Source organism: Balaenoptera physalus, assembly GCF_965194825.1.
Source record: "Balaenoptera physalus genome assembly, chromosome: X".
Taxonomy (NCBI): Eukaryota; Metazoa; Chordata; class Mammalia; order Artiodactyla; family Balaenopteridae; genus Balaenoptera; species Balaenoptera physalus.
The window spans coordinates 42,489,921-42,507,776 of NC_138903.1; positions in this window are offsets into that span (position 1 = coordinate 42,489,921).

A 17,856-nucleotide genomic window follows, 5' to 3' on the forward strand; every position below is an offset into this window, starting at 1 on the left:
ACCTGCAGAATCAGAGTGATTTGGGTCACTTTTTTACTTTCAGCTTTTACTTTCAGCTTTTACAGTAACGCAATGTCATTCAAGTGTCATCTCTAGTCATGACTTCCCCTGATGTTCCAGAAAGGGTTGCTTATTGCCAATAATTAGAGAAATGTAATAAATGCCTCTACAAATAATTTTGCAAATACATTTAACAATGCCAAGTGTTGGTGAGAATATGGAGCAGTTGGAGTTCTCACACACTGCTGGTGAAAGTACAAATTGGTACAGCAACTATGGAGAACTATTTGGCATTATCTACTAAATTTTAACATATGCATACCCTGTTTCCCAGCTATTCCACTCCTAGGCATCTACCCAGCAGAAATGCATTCATATGCACACCAAAAGTCATGTAGATGAGTGTTTACATCAATGTTCTTTGTTGAAATAAGAACCTGGAAACAACACAAATGTCCGTGATGATACAATGGTTAAATTATGATATATTCACACAATGAAATACTAGACTGTGACTAAAAGAACAAACCATAGGTATATGAAACAACATGGATGAATCTCATAACATGATGTTGAGTGAAAGACGTCAGACACCAAACAGTACATCCAATACGATTCCAATTATTAAAGTTCAAGCACAGACAAAACAAACGTATGGTGTAACAAGTCAGGATAGTGGTTACTTTGAGGAGGCAGGAGGATAGTGCTTGGAAAGGCACAAAGGGAGTTCCTGGGGGTGCTGATAAGGTTCTATTTCTTTTTTTAATTTTTATTTACTTTTAAAAATTTTATTGGAGTATAGTTGATTTACAGTGTTGTGTTTCAGGTGTACAACATAGTGATTCAGTTATACATATACATATATTCATTCTTTTTCAGCTTCTTTTCCCATATAGATTATTACAAAATATTGAGTAGAGTTCCCTGTGCTATACAGTAAGTCCTTGTTGGTTATCTATTTTACATATAGTAGTGTGTGTATGTTAATCCCAAGCTCCTAATTTATCACTCCTTGCCATGTTTCCCCTTTGGTAACCATAAGTTTGGTTTTGAAATTTGTGAGTCTGTTTCTGTTTTATAAATAAGTTCATCTGCATCATTTTAAACAATTAGATTCCATATATGAGTGATATCATGTGATATTTGTCTTTCTTTGACTTCATTTAGTAGGATAATCTCTAGGTCCATCCACGTTGTGTAAATGGCATTATTTCATTCTTTTTTATGGCTGAGTAATATTCCATTGTGTATTTGTACCACATCTTCTTTATCCATTCCTCTGTCGATGGACATTTAGGTTGCTTCCATGTCTTGGCTATTGTAAATACTGCTTCAGTGAACATTGGAGTGCATGTATCTTTTCAAATTATGGTTTTCTCCGGATATGTGCCCAGGAGTGGGATTGCTGGATCATATGGTAGTTCTATTTTTAGTTTTTTAAGGAACCTCCATACTGTTCTCCATAGTGGTTGTACCAATTTCATTCCCATCAACAGTGCAAGAGGGTTCCCTTTTCTCCACACCCTCTCCAGCATTTATTGTTTGTAGATTTTTTGATGATGGCCATTCTGACCGGTGTGAGGTGATATCTCGTTGTAGTTTTGATTTGCAATTCTCTGATAATTAGTGATGTTGAGCATCTTTTCATGTGCTTTTTGGCCATCTGTGTGTCTTCTTTGCAGAGATGTCTATTTAGATCTTCTGCCCATTTTTAGATTGGGCTGTTTGTTTTTTTGACATAGAGCTGCATGAGCTGTTTGTATATTTTGGAGATTAATCCCTTGTTGGTTGCTTCATTTGCAAATATTTTCTCCCATTCTCTGGGTTGTCTTTTCGTTTTGTTTATGGTTTCCCTTGCTGTGCAAAAATTTTAAGTTTAATTAGGTCCAATTTGTTTATTTTTGTTTTTATTTTCATTACTCTAAGAGGTGGATCAAAAAAGATCTTGCTGAGATTTATGTCAAAGAATGTTCTGCCTATGTTTTCCTCTAAGAATTTTATAGTGTCTGGCCTTACCTTTAGGCCTTTGATCCATTTTGAGTTTATTTCTGTGTATGGTTTTAGAGAATGTTCTAATCTCATTGTTTTACATGTAGCTGTCCAGTTTTCCCAGCACCACTTATTGAAGAGACTGTCTTTTCTCCATTGTATATCCTTGCCTCCTTTGTCATAGATTAATTGACCATAGGTGTGTGGGTTTACTTCTGGGCTTTCTATCCTGCTCCATTGATCTATATTTCTGTTTTTGTGCCAGTACCATGCTACTTTGATGACTGTAGCTTTGAAGTATAGTTTGAAGTCAGGGAGCCTGATTCCTCCAGCTCCATTTTTCTTTCTCAGGATAGCTTTGGCTACTCGGGGTATATTGTGTTTCCATACAAATTAAAAAAATTTTTTTTCTAGTTCTGTGAAAAATGCCATTGGTAAATTTGATAGGGATTATGTTGAATCTGTAGATTGCTTTGGGTAGTATAGTCATTTTCACAATATTGATTCTTCCAATCCAAGAACAAGGTATATCTTTCCATCAGGGTTCTATTTCTTGACCTGGGTATAATTACATGTGTGTATGTATTCATTTTGGAATAATCCAGTCAGCTATATGCTTAGGATGTGTGCATTTTTCTGATAAAAGCTTCTATGAAAGTTTTAAAAAATCAATTGAAAGAATAAAACATGAATAAAACATCATGTCATGGAAAAATACACTTTATTATTGATAACCTAACCAGACACAAGCTATCACTAATGTTAAATGAAAAAAAAGTGCACAACCTAAAAGTTGAGAATTATGTTTTATCTAGCAGACTTACTGTGGACTATAGCCTGGGCTACAGCAACTCAGATAGCTCTGAGGCACTGGTCCAAAGAGGTTAATGAGGATCCAGGATATATGAGTGTTTTGCTGAAAAAAAAATGTAGTTGAACATAAAATGATTACTGCAAATCACAAAAAACAGACATATGCAGTTAATGATTTTGGTGCTTTTCTATATGTGGGAAGATACAAGAGTCTGGGCTCATTAAAATCATTCCTTAGATATGTATCTCAACTGTCTAGGGCCAGTATCCTGTTTTTCTCCATCCTGAATTCCCCTCAGGGGGCACTGTGTGTGTTTGTCTGGGGGGGGGGCTGCAGTGGCTGATGGCTTGATGGCCGCAACACCCTTTGTTTACTGAAATGGCAGGCAACATTCTTTGTCCATGCCAATCCTTCTAGGTGCCCTTTTGAATGCTTTTTCTTTGCCTTCAGGCTTTGTTCTCAGTCATCATTTCTTCTCACTCCACACGCTCTATACTGATGTCACTGTTCCCATGCCTTCAGTTGCCATGTTAACGCAGAGTGCTCTCATGTTGCTATTTCATACTTTTCTCCCTCAAGCTCAAAAGAAGCATTTCAGAAAGGGTTCCTTGGAACATGAGTCCTGCAAGATACTCTGTGGGAAGAAAGCCAGGTCCATGGTCAAATGATTTTGGGAAATGCCTTTGCTCTTAGAAATTCACAATATGCATTAGCGTATTAAAGACTCTGTACCTGTTTAACTTTGTGTAACCAAACGTTCCCCCTAACTTCTTTTACATGGAGTCCCTGCTCTTTCATTTTTCGGTTAACGTTTGCTAATGCCCTAGAGAACTATCATTTTTTAGGGCAACTGCTTTGGGAAATGTGGACATTAACCCATTTATCCAACTATCTGATGGATGTCTCTATTTGGATGTCACACAGATGCAACAAACTCATCTTGCTCAAAACAGATCTCATACTATCCTTCATTTCTTAGAGGTAATCAGTTATCAGATCCCAGGATTATATTCTTCAAATCTCACTCAACATCCCCAATCCTCACTGTTTCTACTTCAGGCCATTATTACATTTTCTACCTGGACTATTGCAGTAGTCTCCTAAATGTCTCTCTTATCCCACTCTTTCTCTTTCCTTGAATTCATACCTCACACTGCCACCAAACTGATCGTCTGAAAACATACAGTGATTATGTTATTCCCACTAGTTAAAACTGAGGATTATTTCTTCATTTGCTTCAGTGAAAAGCTTGCATTCCTTAGTGGGGCCGGCAGGGTGCCTTCCTTCTCTTCCTCTGTACCATGTACAGATCACAGAAGGCAACAAATCATTTCCCACCCTCTGCTCCCTCTGCCTAGAATTTCTATATCATCCTTACAGATTAGTAGAGTCAGAACTGGGTTCCAATTCCCACTTTACACCTTACTAGCTCTGTGACCTTGCACAAGGTACTTTAACACTATGGGCCTAATTTTCCTCATCTGTAAATTGGGGATCATCATAGGCTCAGTGCTTAGCAAAACAAAACCAAACAAAACCAAAAACCCCAAAATATACTTCATACATTTTATTTTTATTTATTTAAAAAATATATTTTATTTATTTATTTATTTGGCTGTGTCGCGTCTTAGTTTTGGCACGCAGGATCTTCGTTGCTGCATGCAGGATCTTTCATTGCTGCATGCGGGCTCTTGTTGAGGCGCATGGGCTTCTCTAGTTGCAGCGTGTGGGCTTCTCTCTAGTTGTGGTGCACGGGCTCCAGAGCGCGCGGAATCAGTAGTTGTGGTGCACAGGCTTAGTTGCCTCGTGGCATGTGGTATCTTAGTTCCCCGACCAGGGATCAAACCCACGTCCCCTGCATTGGAAGGCAGATTCTTAACCACTGGACCACTAGGGAAGCCCCTACTTCATACATTTAAAAAAAAAATAAAGCTGTGACAACTTTATGTTTTAAGACCCAATTTTTTTTAGTGGCAATTTTGAAGGATCTTTATTCAAGATTGCCTAGCAAGCTGGTATCATTTTACCTTTAGTAGTTGCTATCTCTTTTTCCTCTCCCAGCTATATTGAGATATAATTGACATAACAGTGTAATAACATCACATAACAATGTGTTATTTGATACATTTATAAATTGCAAAATGATTAGCAACATAGCATTAGCTACTACCACTATTCCATTACATAATTACCATTTCTTTTTTTGTGATGAGAACATTTAAGGTGTACTCTCTTAGCAACATTCAAGTATATGATATAGTACCATTAGTGGGATAATGTATCATTAGAATCACCATGCTGTATATTAGATCCCAGAACTTGTTCATCTTATAACTGGAAGTTTGTGCCCTTTGACTAATGTCTCCCCATTTTCCCCACCCCCTGATAACCACAACTCTACTCTCTGCTCCTCTGAGTTCAACTTTTTTAGATTTCACATACAAGTGAGATCATGCAGTATTTGCTCTCTCTCTCTCAGACCCAATGTGTTGCATATAGCCTTTATTTTAACTTTGAATCTAGCATTTAACCAGTAGTTACACACCTCAAGCTAGGCTCACCCATGACACTGCTTCTCCAGCAACCTAACCAGCAGCCCTAAGCCCACTGAGCTTCAAGCTTTTCAAGGAGGCCCAGGCCTTACAGGGGCCTCTCAGCCTGATGACGCCTTAGAGAAGGTGTGTTATGTCACCATAACACCAGTGGTTGCACTCGAGAAGAGGCCAGTGTGGGTGCCACCATCTTGCTTGAGGGAGGAAGGATGCTGAGTGGTGCACACCAGAGCTGTGGGGACTGTTTTGTTAGTTTAAAGCATCTGTCTACAAACTTCAGTCTTCAGTGAGCACTCTAGAAAATTGTCAGCTTCCTAGATGGAGCCAATGGGGATCAGGATTGTTGTGCAAAGTTTAAGAACATGGTCTGATTTCCTGTCACCTTACTGACATCCTCTCCTCCAACCTGTCTTCCCACTCACTTCCTTCAAGACATGTTGGCCTCCTTGCCACGTGCCCTTAATACCCGGGGGCACCCAGTAATTTCCCACCTCAAGCCTCTGTGTTTGACTTTCCCTCTGCTTGGTACACTCTTCCTCTGGTTGCCCACGTGGCTGGCTGCTCCCTCATGCTCTGCTTAAAGGTCACCTTTGCAGAGAGGCCTTCCTTGACCTTCTTTCTCCAAGTCAGAAAACCACCATCCTGAATTTTAAAAAGATAGCTTTTCATGTGTGTGTGTGTTTGTGTGTGTGTGTGTGTGTGTGTGTGTGTGTGTGTGTGAATTTTTTGCCCTTAATTACTTTCTGTCCACCTATTTGTTTACCTGCTTATTTCTTGTCTTTCCCACTCATATGTAAGCTTTATGTGGGTAGGGATTTTTCTCTGTTCTCTTTCACTACTGTATAACCAGCTCCTAGCACACAACAAATAAATAGGTAAAGTACTGGGGGATGGTGTGGAGTTTGTCTTCACTGGGCATTAGCAGAATCTCGGGGGGTTCAGAATGGGTTACTAGCCTGGAGTTACCTTCCTGCTGCTGAAGACAATCTCAAGTCCTCCCCCACTGTGCCCCCAGTGTATGTCCAGTCTCACGGATGACAAATATCAGTGGGCAAGGACACCAAGATCATGATCCTCACCTCCTGAGACTCTTGTTTCTTCCTCAAGGTATTTATGAGGGTCCTGGGTGATGGTGGTGAATGCTGGTCATTCAGGCAGAGGCCCACCCATTCTGTCCTGGGTAGGCCGTGAGAATGTGCGTTCATGTCTAAGAGCTGAAACTCGCGTCCCTCAGGGTCCAGCATGGGAATCACAGCCAGAACAGGTTGGAGAGACCATAGGCCTGCTGGTCCTGCAGGAGTGAGGAGGGCCACCTGGGAGGCTGTGGAGGAGAGACGAGGTGGGAAGGATGGTGTCTGAAGGTGAAGGGGGATGTCTGAGGGAAGAGGCCTAAGGATATTTGTGCCCTGATGCCTATGTCCCTACTATTGTTTTCCCTTCCCCTTCAGTGGGCCCCCAGCTGTCTTCCCCACACCTAACTCTCTGTGCCCATGGGTACCACGTCTCTCCCCTCAATGTGCACCATCTGTCTGGGCAGACTGGAGGAGACCACTTCCCACCTTTTGTCCACTAACACCACATCTACCTGAGCCTGACGCATGGACCCGAGGATAGGAGATGAGGGCTTGGAGCCTCATGACAAAGTTATCCAGCAGTGGGTGATGGGCCAGCGGGAGAGGGTCAGAAGAAATGCTTCTGTGTCAGGCTGCCTTGCTCTTCACCTCAGAAGCGGGCCAGATGGCCACGTGGAGGTTCAGACAGGGTCAAGAGTGACAGATGGAGACTAATTTTTACCAGTCAAGGCAAGGGTGGGTCTGAAAGTGGAGTCAGCTGGGAGACTCCCCTTGGTGTGTGGGCACCCAGTCGGTTGAGGGCTGCAAGCTTGGGCTTGGTGATCAGTTTGGGGACTTAACATTGCACCTAGGCCTGGGATTTGGGGCCTTGCTTGGAATAAAGCAGCTTAAGTCCCCAGGCTGGAATTTAGCTAGAGTGAAACGCCTAGCAACAAGCCAGCCCCTTAGCTACAGCAAGGACACTGGCAATGCAGGCCTGGAACCTCTCCCTTGGAATCCTTGGCAAGCAGCACTGAGGCCTAGAGATCATGGTCAGAGACGGAACGCTTAGTGGAGAATGGGTGTCATGGAGACTGGGGCTTGCACCCAGGCCTGGCAGGGTGGGGTGAGGAAGATTAGATTCAGTCACAGAGCATTTGGGGGAGAGGGAGTTCACTCACATTTGGGATGGGCGTGGCTAAAAGGAACCACCTCTCTGGAGGGCTGACAGGAGATGGCTGTGCTCAAGAAGAGGCCTTAGTGTGGGTACCACCAGCTTGCTTGAGGTTTAGGGAGGAAGGATGCTAAACGGTGCACAGCAGAGCTATGAGGACTGCTGTGTTGGTTTAAAGTATCCATCTAAAACCTTCAGTCCTCAGTGAGTACTCTAGAAAATTGTCAGCTTCCCAGATGGAGCCTACGGGGATCAGGATTGTTTTGCTAAGTTTAAGAACATGGTTAACTTAAAATCTCAGTGTCAGACTACACTTTTATTTTTTATTTATTAAAATTACTGGACTGAATGTCAATATTATGACATAGTATGAGTGTGTTTCGTGTTTGGTAATTGCAATCATTGTTGCTTTTGTTGTGGTCATCCATTTACAATGCTTGGTGTCAGTTTATTTATCTCTTGTAAAAATAAAATACAGTGTGTGTGTGGTGTGTGTGAAAAAAAACTAGGAAAATAAATAAATAAAAAAATGCTAAAACAAAAAAAAGAATAAATTGGATTCTTCATTCCCTTCTGGAAAAAGGGTTGGGAACTAATATTTTTTGAGCACCCATTAGCATCCATGGTTTGAGCAACCATGCTGGGAATTTTATATATGTTATTGCATTCATTCTTACGGGACAGGGATAAAAGAAAATATATTGAATTCTAAGAGATTGCAGGTGTTTTCCTCCCCCATTTCTAAAGAGGAAGGCTGCTGCCTTGGTTAAGGAGCTACCTTTGTAGTGCAGGATCCAGGTGTTCCCAAATGAAAAGAAAATCAAGAGATGAAGAGACTCATCTACATCCTTGGCACATTGATATTTTGTGCCAAATAGTTCTTTGTTTTGGAGGCTGACCTATGCACTGTAGGATGTTTAGCAACATCCCTGGCCCCCACTTGGGAATCACATGTTTAAGGGTTGAGACTTGGAGGTGAGAAAGGAGCTAGACTAGAGAGGTGGTGGAGTGGGCGTTGAGGACAATTTTGGGGGGTAGAAAGAGAAAAAGGAGAATTTTTTGAGTCACTACTACAGACTGAGGATGACAGAATCCCCCAAAGGATTTTTTGAGAAGTTATTTATTAAGAGTGAATTTTCCCCTTTATAATTTTCTTGAAAGTTTGGATCAGGATTTGAGTTGCTCTGAATTGTGATTTTTATATGGTTGTTGCTTTCTTTGAATATGATTCTGTGTTGAAACTGGACCACATGGTAGGTGTTCGCGTAGATTTTATATGGTTTACACTCATAACAGTCTTTTAAATTCACACTATCCCCATTTTTATAGATGATGCCCTAATCTCTCTGAAAGGTAAGATTTCACCTTGTACCATTCTTCCTTCCTCTTCCCTTTGCCTTCACAGAGAGGACCATGTTTCATTTTCTCAAGATTTTAAAAAGACTAGTATGAAAAAACACCTGTTTTTCCTCTTTTAAAATGGTGTCATAGCTTACATTCGGAGGTAATTTAACATCTAACCCTCATATGATTCAGAAAGGTATGTCTGCAAGTTTCTTATTGTTGCTATAACAAATAACTACAAATTCAGTGGCTTAAAACAATACAAACATTATCTTACAGTTCTGGAGATCCACAATCAGTCTCAGTGGGCTAAAATCAAGGCGTCGACAAGGCTGCATCCCTTCTGGAGACTCTAAGGGAGAATCCATTTCCTTGCCTTTTCCAGCTTCTAGAGACTGTGTGCATTCTTGACTCATGACCCTGCATCACTTCAACCTCTGTTTCTTTCATCATATGTACTTTTCTCTTTGACCTGCCTGCCTCCTTCTTAATAAGGACACTTCTGATCACTTTGTGAACCCACCTGAATAATCCAGGACGATCTCTCCATTTCAAGGTAATTAATCACATCTGCAAAGTCCCTCCTGCCATGTAAAAGAGCATATTTACAGGTTCCAGAGACTGGGATGTGGGCATCTTTGGGGCCATTATTCTGCCTTCCCCAGCAAGGGTGTAAGACCTTGCGGTATGTATGGTCTCATTCTGACAACGTGCTTGAATTGTTCCATCTTGACTTGATTTTTTTTAATATGAAATTCTTAGGCTTAGCTGACATTTAATTTTCACATTAGAAAAGGGATAAGGATTAATCAAATTATAATAATATTGATGGAGATGCTGATAAGAGTTTTAAATACTAACTCAAATTCCTCTTTAATTTCATTCCTAGTATCTAATTACTAGGCCCGTCAAGAAGAAGAAAGTTGTGGCTACAGCACATTCAATGGTCTTCCTGAAACATACAGCATGTCTAATAGTTAAATAGGTGGGATAAATCCTCTTTCAACAGATTCAAAAGTATCACCTGCCCAGCACAGTGCCTGACACAGAGTAGTGGTCCATGAATGTTGCTTAAATAATTAAAAGACCGCACAGTCACATCAGGTTTAATTGATGTTGAAATATGTTGGTGAGAGATGATACCAAAAGCTGTTATGTCATTTGTTATATATTTGGACATAATGCAATTTGACCTGCACTGCCTAACTTCTGGTGAAGCTCATGGGTTGGGTACATTAGTGTTACTGTGATTTCATTTCACTTCTTCCTTGTCAATATACTCAAACTAGTTTCTCCGAGGCCTCTTCTCCTTAACTCACTTTTCTGTTGTGCTTGATGAAGTGAATAATCATAGGCTTCAAAACTTGCCTTGAACTTGGAAGTTCAGCCATGGGCTGGAGGGAGATAGTGTACGAGTTAAGAGCGTGGACTTGGCAGTCAGACTGATGATGTATTTAAATGCTACCTCTGCCACTTGCTGAGAAGCTGCAGGCCCATCCTGAGCCTCAGTTTTCTCACCTGAAAGTGATGATAATAGTGCCTGTTGAATCATAGGGTTGTGGAGAGGATTCAAGGAGAGCCATGTGAAATGCAGAGTCAGTGCCTGGCTCACAATGACCACTTAGTAAATAAAAGCTAATATTTGTCAGATTGAATTATTACCTATTAACCAGTAAGACTGTAAAACGGGCGTTCTGTACTTTCCTGTGTCCATGACTATTTTGAGGAGAATTTTGGGGAAGAACCTATCCCTCCTCCTGGAGGAGAGTGGGAGAGCGAATGCTTAATGGTCGGAGGATTTTTTTTGAAGTGATCAAAATATATTGTACCTAGATAGAGGTGGTGGTTGCACAACATTGTGAATGTATTAAATGCCACTGAATTGTATACTTTAAAATGGTTAAAATGGTGAGTTTAATGGTATGTGTATTTTGCCACAATTAAAAAAAAATCTCAATGTCAGACTACATTTTTATTATTTATTTATTAAAATTTATTTATTTATTTTTGGCTGCATTGGGTCTTCGTTGCTGTGTGCGGGCTTTCTCTAGTAGCAGTGCACGGGGGCTACTCTTCGTTGCTGTGCGTGGGATTCTCACTGTGGTGGCTTCTCTTGTTGCGGAGCACGGGCTGTAGGCATGTGGGCTTCAGTAGTTGTGGCACACAGGCTTGGTAGTTGTGGCTCGCGGGCTCCAGAGTGCAGGCTCAGTAGTTGTGGCGCAGGGGCTTAGTTGCTCTGTGGCATGTGGGATCTTCCCGGACCAGGGCTCAAACCTGTGTCCCCCTTCATTGGCAGGAGGATTCTTAACCACTGCGCCACCAGGGAAGTCCCAGAATGCCACAGACTCTTACTGTTCTTACCCAGTTTTACTAGATTTTCTTTCTTTCTCTTTCTTTCTTTCTTTCTTCTTTCTTTCTTTCTTTCTTTCTTTCTTTCTTTCTTTCTTTCTTTCTTTCTTTCTTTCTTTCTTTCTTTCTTTCTTTCTTTCTTTCTTTCTTTCTTTCTTTCTTTCTTTCTTTCTTTCTTTTCTACACCATGTGGCACGCAGGATCTTAGTTCCCACATTGGAAGCACTGGAAGCACAGATTCTTAACCACTGGACCACCAGGGAAGTCCTAGATTTTCTTGAATAAATAGTTCTTCATTTGCTGTATGCTCTTAGGACAATTTGCAGAGACTTTAACTGGTTGCTTTCTTAAAAAGAAATTTCACCAACTTTATTAGTTTTGTTGGAAGGGGGTCCATGGAACATCTCACTCTACCACCCTGGAACTCTCCATATATATATTTAACTGACCCAGCTTCAGTAACTGAAAGACTACTATTAACTATCAATAATACTGTATTGCATATTTGAAAGTTACTAAGAGAGTAGATCTTAAAAGTTCTCATCACTAGAAAAAATATCCGTGAGTACGTATGATGACAGATGTTAACTAGACTTGTGGCCATCATTTTGTAATATATACAAATATCAAATCATTATATTGTACACCTGAAACTAATATAATGTATGTCAATTATACCTCAATAAAGTTAAAAAGAAAAAGACCATCCTTTTCCCACTGCACTGTACTGTGACTGTGACCTTTGTCATAAATCAGGTGGTGAATTTAAATAAATAAATAAGTAAGTAAGTAAGTAAATAAATATATATATATTTGTTCTGGACTCTCCATTTTGTTCTGTTGGTCTACCTGTTTATCCTCACACCTATGTCACATTGTCTTAGATCCTGGAGCTTTTTAACAAGGCTTGAAATCAGGTAGTGTAAGTCCTCCAACTTTTTCTTCTTTTTCCTCTTCTCCTCCTCATCCCTCAAGACTGGACTTAGCTATGGTGTTTTTACCATGTACAACTTTTAAACATTTTTATGTCATTGAATATATGTCTTTCTCTTTATGGTTTCTAGATTTTGAGTCACTGTTAGGAAACTTTTCGTCAGTCCCAGGTTATAAAGGAGTTCACTGCCTTTCCTTTGTGTATGTGTATGTGTGTGTGGTTTTATTTTATACGTTTAGATCTCTGATCCATATAGGATCTGTCTTTTTTTTTTTTTAATATAAATTATTTTATTGCAGTAATGTAGATTAGAACTTAAAACAAGCTTCCTCACTTTAATTTTTATTTATTTATTTATTTACTTCTGGCTGTGTTGGGTCTTCGTTTCTGTGCGAGGGCTTTCTCTAGTTGCGGCGAGCGGGGGCCACTCTTCATCGCGGTGCGCGGGCCTCTCACTATCGCGGCCTCTCTTGTTGCGGAGCACAGGCTCCAGACGCGCAGGCTCAGTAGTTGTGGCTCACGGGCCCAGTTGCTCCGCGGCATGTGGGATCTTCCCAGACCAGGGCTCGAGCCCGTGTCCCCTGCATTGGCAGGCAGATTCTCAACCACTGCGCCACCAGGGAAGCCCCGGATCTGTCTTAATATACAGTGTGAGGAATGGGTCTAGTTTAATTTTCTTTTCCACTTTGCTATCTTTTGTCCTAATACCACCTATCAACTGTGTTCATCTTTTTTACCACTGATTTGAGATGACAGCTGTACCATAATTTCCCTTGTGCACTTGGGTCTGTTTCTATATTTTCTATTCAATTTCACTAGTCTGTGTGCCAGTACCACATGTTTTAATTATAGAGACTTTATAGTAAGATTTAATATCTGGAAGAGTTTGTCCCTCCTCAAGGTTCCTCTCCCCACCCCCAGATTTGTTGAGATATAATTGACACATAACATTGTATACATTTAAGGTGTACAATGTGATGATTTGATATATGTATATATTGCAAAATTATTACCACCATAAGGTTAGTTAAGAAGTCCATCACCTCACAGAGTTACCTTTTTTTTTTTATGGTGAGAATGTTAAGATCTACCCTCTTATTAACTTTCAAGTGTACAGTACAGTATTGTTAACTATAGTCACCATGCTGCACAGTAGCTCCCCAGAACTTATTCATCTTATAACTGGAAGTTTATAGCCTTTGACCAACATCTCCCCATTTCCTCCCAAGCCCCAGGTAACCATCCTTCTACTCTCTGTTTCTCTGAGTCTGTCTTTTTTAGATTCCACATATAAGGGATATCATACAGTATTTGTCTTTCTCTGACTTATTTCACTTAGCATAATGCCCTCAAGTTCCATCCAAGTTGTCATAAACAGCAAGATTTCCTTCTTTCTCATGGCAAATATATATATATATATATATATATATATATATATATATATATATATATATATATATTTTCCCCTCCCTTTATTCCTTTGTCAGTGAACACTTAGGTTGTTTCCATGTCTTCACTATTGTGACTAATGCTATGGAGGTTCCTCAAGAAATTAAAAATAGAACTACCATATGATCTAGCAGTCCTGCTTCTGGGCATATATCTGAAAGAAATGAAATCACTCTCTTGAAGAGATACCTGCACCCCATGTTCACTGCAGCATTATTCACAATACCCAAGTCATGGTTCCTTTTTTTCAGGGGTTTCCTGGATACTCTTACTTCTATATTCTTTCATATTAACTTTATAATCAACCTGTTTAGCTCCAGGAAGACATATGATATTTTAATTGGGATCATCTTAAATTTAAAATGAACCTAAAGACAGTGAAACCTTTATGATGTTAGTTATTCTTTCCATTTGTATTTCCATTTGTTCAAATCTAGTTGTGTGTTTTTCAGGAGTGTTTTGTAGTTTTCCTATTAAATATATGCCTAGGATTTTATTCTGTTTTGTTTTATTGCTGTTGTTCATTTCACCAAAAAGGATATACAGTTGGAAAACAGCCACAAGAAAATATGATCATTAGCCATTCGTGGACTACAAATTGAAACCAAAATGAGAAACCAGTACACACCTATCAGAATGGCTGAAATAAAATATAGTGATAACACTAAATACTGGCAGTACATAGAAACTGGATCAGTCATATATTGCTAATGGGAATGTAAAATGGTACAGCCTTTCTGGAAAATAGTTTGGCTGTTTCTTATAAAACTAAACATAATCCAGCAATTTCGTTATTGGGCATTTATTCCAGAGAAATGAAAATTTACTTTCACACAAAAACCTGTACATGAATGTTCACAGAAGTTTTATTCAGAATAGCCCCAAACTGAAAACCACCCAACTATCTTTTGACATTAAGGATGAATGTTTAAGCAAACTCTGGTACATCCATACTTTGGAATATTGCTCAGCAATAAAAAGGAACAAACAACTGATACATACAACAACTTGGATGGATTTCAATGGAATTATGCTGAATGAAAAAAGACAATCTTGGGACTTCCCTGGTGGTCCAGTGGCTAAGACTCTGTGGTTCCAATGCAGGGGACCTGGGTTTGATCCCTGGTGAGGGAACTAGATCCCATATGCTGCCACCAAGAGTTTGCATGCTGCAACTGAAGATCCCACACATGGCAACAAAGATCCTGCCTGCAGCAACTAAGACTCAGAGCAGGCAAATAAAAAAAAAATAAATAAATATTAAAAAACAAAAAGAGAAAGAAAAAAGGCAATCTCAAAAAGTCACATACTGTATGATTATATTTATGCAATAAGCTGGAAATAACATAGAGATTAGGCGTTGCCAGGGCTTCAAGTGGTGGGGAAGGTGGGTGTTTATTCTGGCTATAAAGGGGTAGTACGGAGAAGCTTTGTGGGGATGGAACACTTTTCTCTCACTCTCTCTCTCTCTTTTTAGTATTTATTTACTTATTTATTTATTTATTTATTTTGGCTGCGCTGGGTCTTAGTTGTGGCATGCAGGATCTTCGTTGAAGCATGCGGGATCTTTTGTTGAGGCATGCAGACTCTTAGTTGCCACATGCATGCGGGATCTAGTTCCCGGACTAGGGATTGAACCCGGGCCCCCTGCAATGGGAGCATGGAGTATTACCCAGTGTACCACCAGGGAAGTCCCGTAACAGTTCTGTATATTGATTATGGTAGTGGTTACATGCAGTAAAATTGAATGGAACTAAACACACACAAATGGGTGCACTTAAAGCTGGTGAAATCTGAATAAGCTCTGTGGATTATACCAATGTCAATTTCCTGGTTTCGATATTGTACTATAGCTATGCAAGATGTTAGCACTTGGGGAATCTACTGAAGCATCCACAGGACCTCCCTGTACAATTTTTGTTATCACTTCTTGTGACTCTATCATTATTTTAAAATAAAAAGCTAAAAATTCAAAATAAAGTAATGGATTATAACCTATTGAATAAAATAGGAAACCATGCATCCACACCGATATGGATAAATGAATGAATAAATTGAAATTTTGATGAAGAATGAGATATATACATAGTATCAAACTACCTCCTCACTATATACTCATTAATTACAAAAGGAAAACCATAACTTTATAGTAGAGAAACCTAGCAGACACCATCTTAATCAAGGAATCAAAGTGAACATTCTCAGTATTGATAGGGTGAAATGAAAAGGACACAGCGTTGCCTCTGTGATATTCCTATCTAAGGTACAAAATCTGAATCTAACCATGAGGAAACATCAGACAAATCCAAACTGAGAGACATTCTACAAAATAACTGGCCTGTAATCTTTAAACGTATCAAGGCCATGAACGTCAAGGAAAGCTTGTGGAAATTGTTTCAGACTGAAGGAGATTAAAGAGACAGGATAACTAAATGCAATATGTGATTCTGAACTGGATGGACCCTTTTGCTAGAAAGGACATTATTGAGACAAGTGGTAAAACTTGAATGGGGTCTGAGGATTAGATGGTAGTAACATATTCATGGCATGTCCTGATTTTGATGCTGTGTTTTGGTTATATAGGAGAATGTCCTCATTTGTAGGAAATACTCATTAAAGTACCCAGGAATGATGAAGTATCGAGTCAGCACCTTAATCTAAAATGGTCCAGCAAGAAAAGTTCTGTGTACTGTACTTGTAACTTTTCTAAGTTTGAGATTTTTTTCAAAATAAAATATTTTTAAAACATCAAGCAAGATTGTCTTGCCAAAAATGCAGGCATTTTTTTAATTAGAAAAATTACCTAGTGGAATCTGTAAGATAAAGCTAAATCAAAATAGGAAAAATTGTTGCCTTAAAAACTTACTTAAAAAAAAAAGACAATTCAAGAAGATGGGGGAAAAAAGAAAGCAGAAGGAATAAATAGATAAAAGCATAGATGACAGTATAAGATTGAAAAAAATGATACACTAAATAAATTTTCTTTTGGATAATAAATATAGATAGACTAGTTTTAACAAATACAGTGAGTAAGAAGTACAAGAGAAATAATGAGAATTGCAAGTGATATTAAAAGAATCATAGGACACTACTTTTTTCAATACCATCCAAATAAACTTGGCAATCTAAATGAAATTTGTGTTTTTAGGAAGATATAAATGGACAAAATTGACTCTGGGATAGAGAGAAAATCGAATACACCATTTACAATAGAACAAATAGAATGAAAATTAAAAGTTACCCTCCTAAACTGTGCCAGACCCAAAGGAAATCCTAGGGGAATTCTACCAGTGCTCCTTCGACTTTCCCACAGCTTAGAAAGAAAAGGGAAAACTTTTCAATTCTTTTCATTTACTTATTTTTAATATTTATTTATTTGGCCGCATCAGGTCTTAGTTGCCACAGGTGGTCTTTTAGTTGCAGCATGCGGGATCTAGTTCCCTGACCAGGGATTGAACTGAGACCGCTCCATTGGGAGCGCAGTCTTAGCCACTGGACCACCAGGGAAGTCCCTCAATTCTTTTTTTTTTTTTAAAACATCTTTATTGGAGTATAATTGCTTTACAATGGTGTGTCAGTTTCTGCTTTATAACAAAGTGAATCAGTTATACATATACATATGTTCCCATATCTCTTCCCTCTTGCATCTCCCTCCCTCCCACCCTCCCTATCCCACCCCTCTGGGTGGTCACAAACCATCGAGCTGATCTCCCTGTGCTATGCGGCTGCTTCCCACTAGCTATCTATTTTACATTTGGTAGTGTATATATGTCCATGCCACTCTCTCACCCTGTCACATCTTACCCCTCCCCCGCCCCATATCCTCAAGTCCATTCTCTAGTAGGTCTGTGTCTTTATTCCCGTCTTGCCACTAGGTTCTTCATGACCTTTTTTTTCCCCCTTAGATTCCATATATATGTGTTAGCATACTGTATTTGTTTTTCTCTTTCTAAATTACTTCACTATGTATGACAGACTCTAACTCCATCCACCTCACTACAAATACCTCCATTTCATTTCTTTTTATGGCTGAGTAATATTCCATTGTTTATATGTGCCACTTCTTTATCCATTCATCCGATGATGGACACTTAGGTTGCTTCCATGTCCTGGCTATTGTAAATAGAGCTGCAATGAACATTTTGGTACATTACTCTTTCTGAATTATGGTTTTCTCAGGGTATATGCCCAGTAGTGGG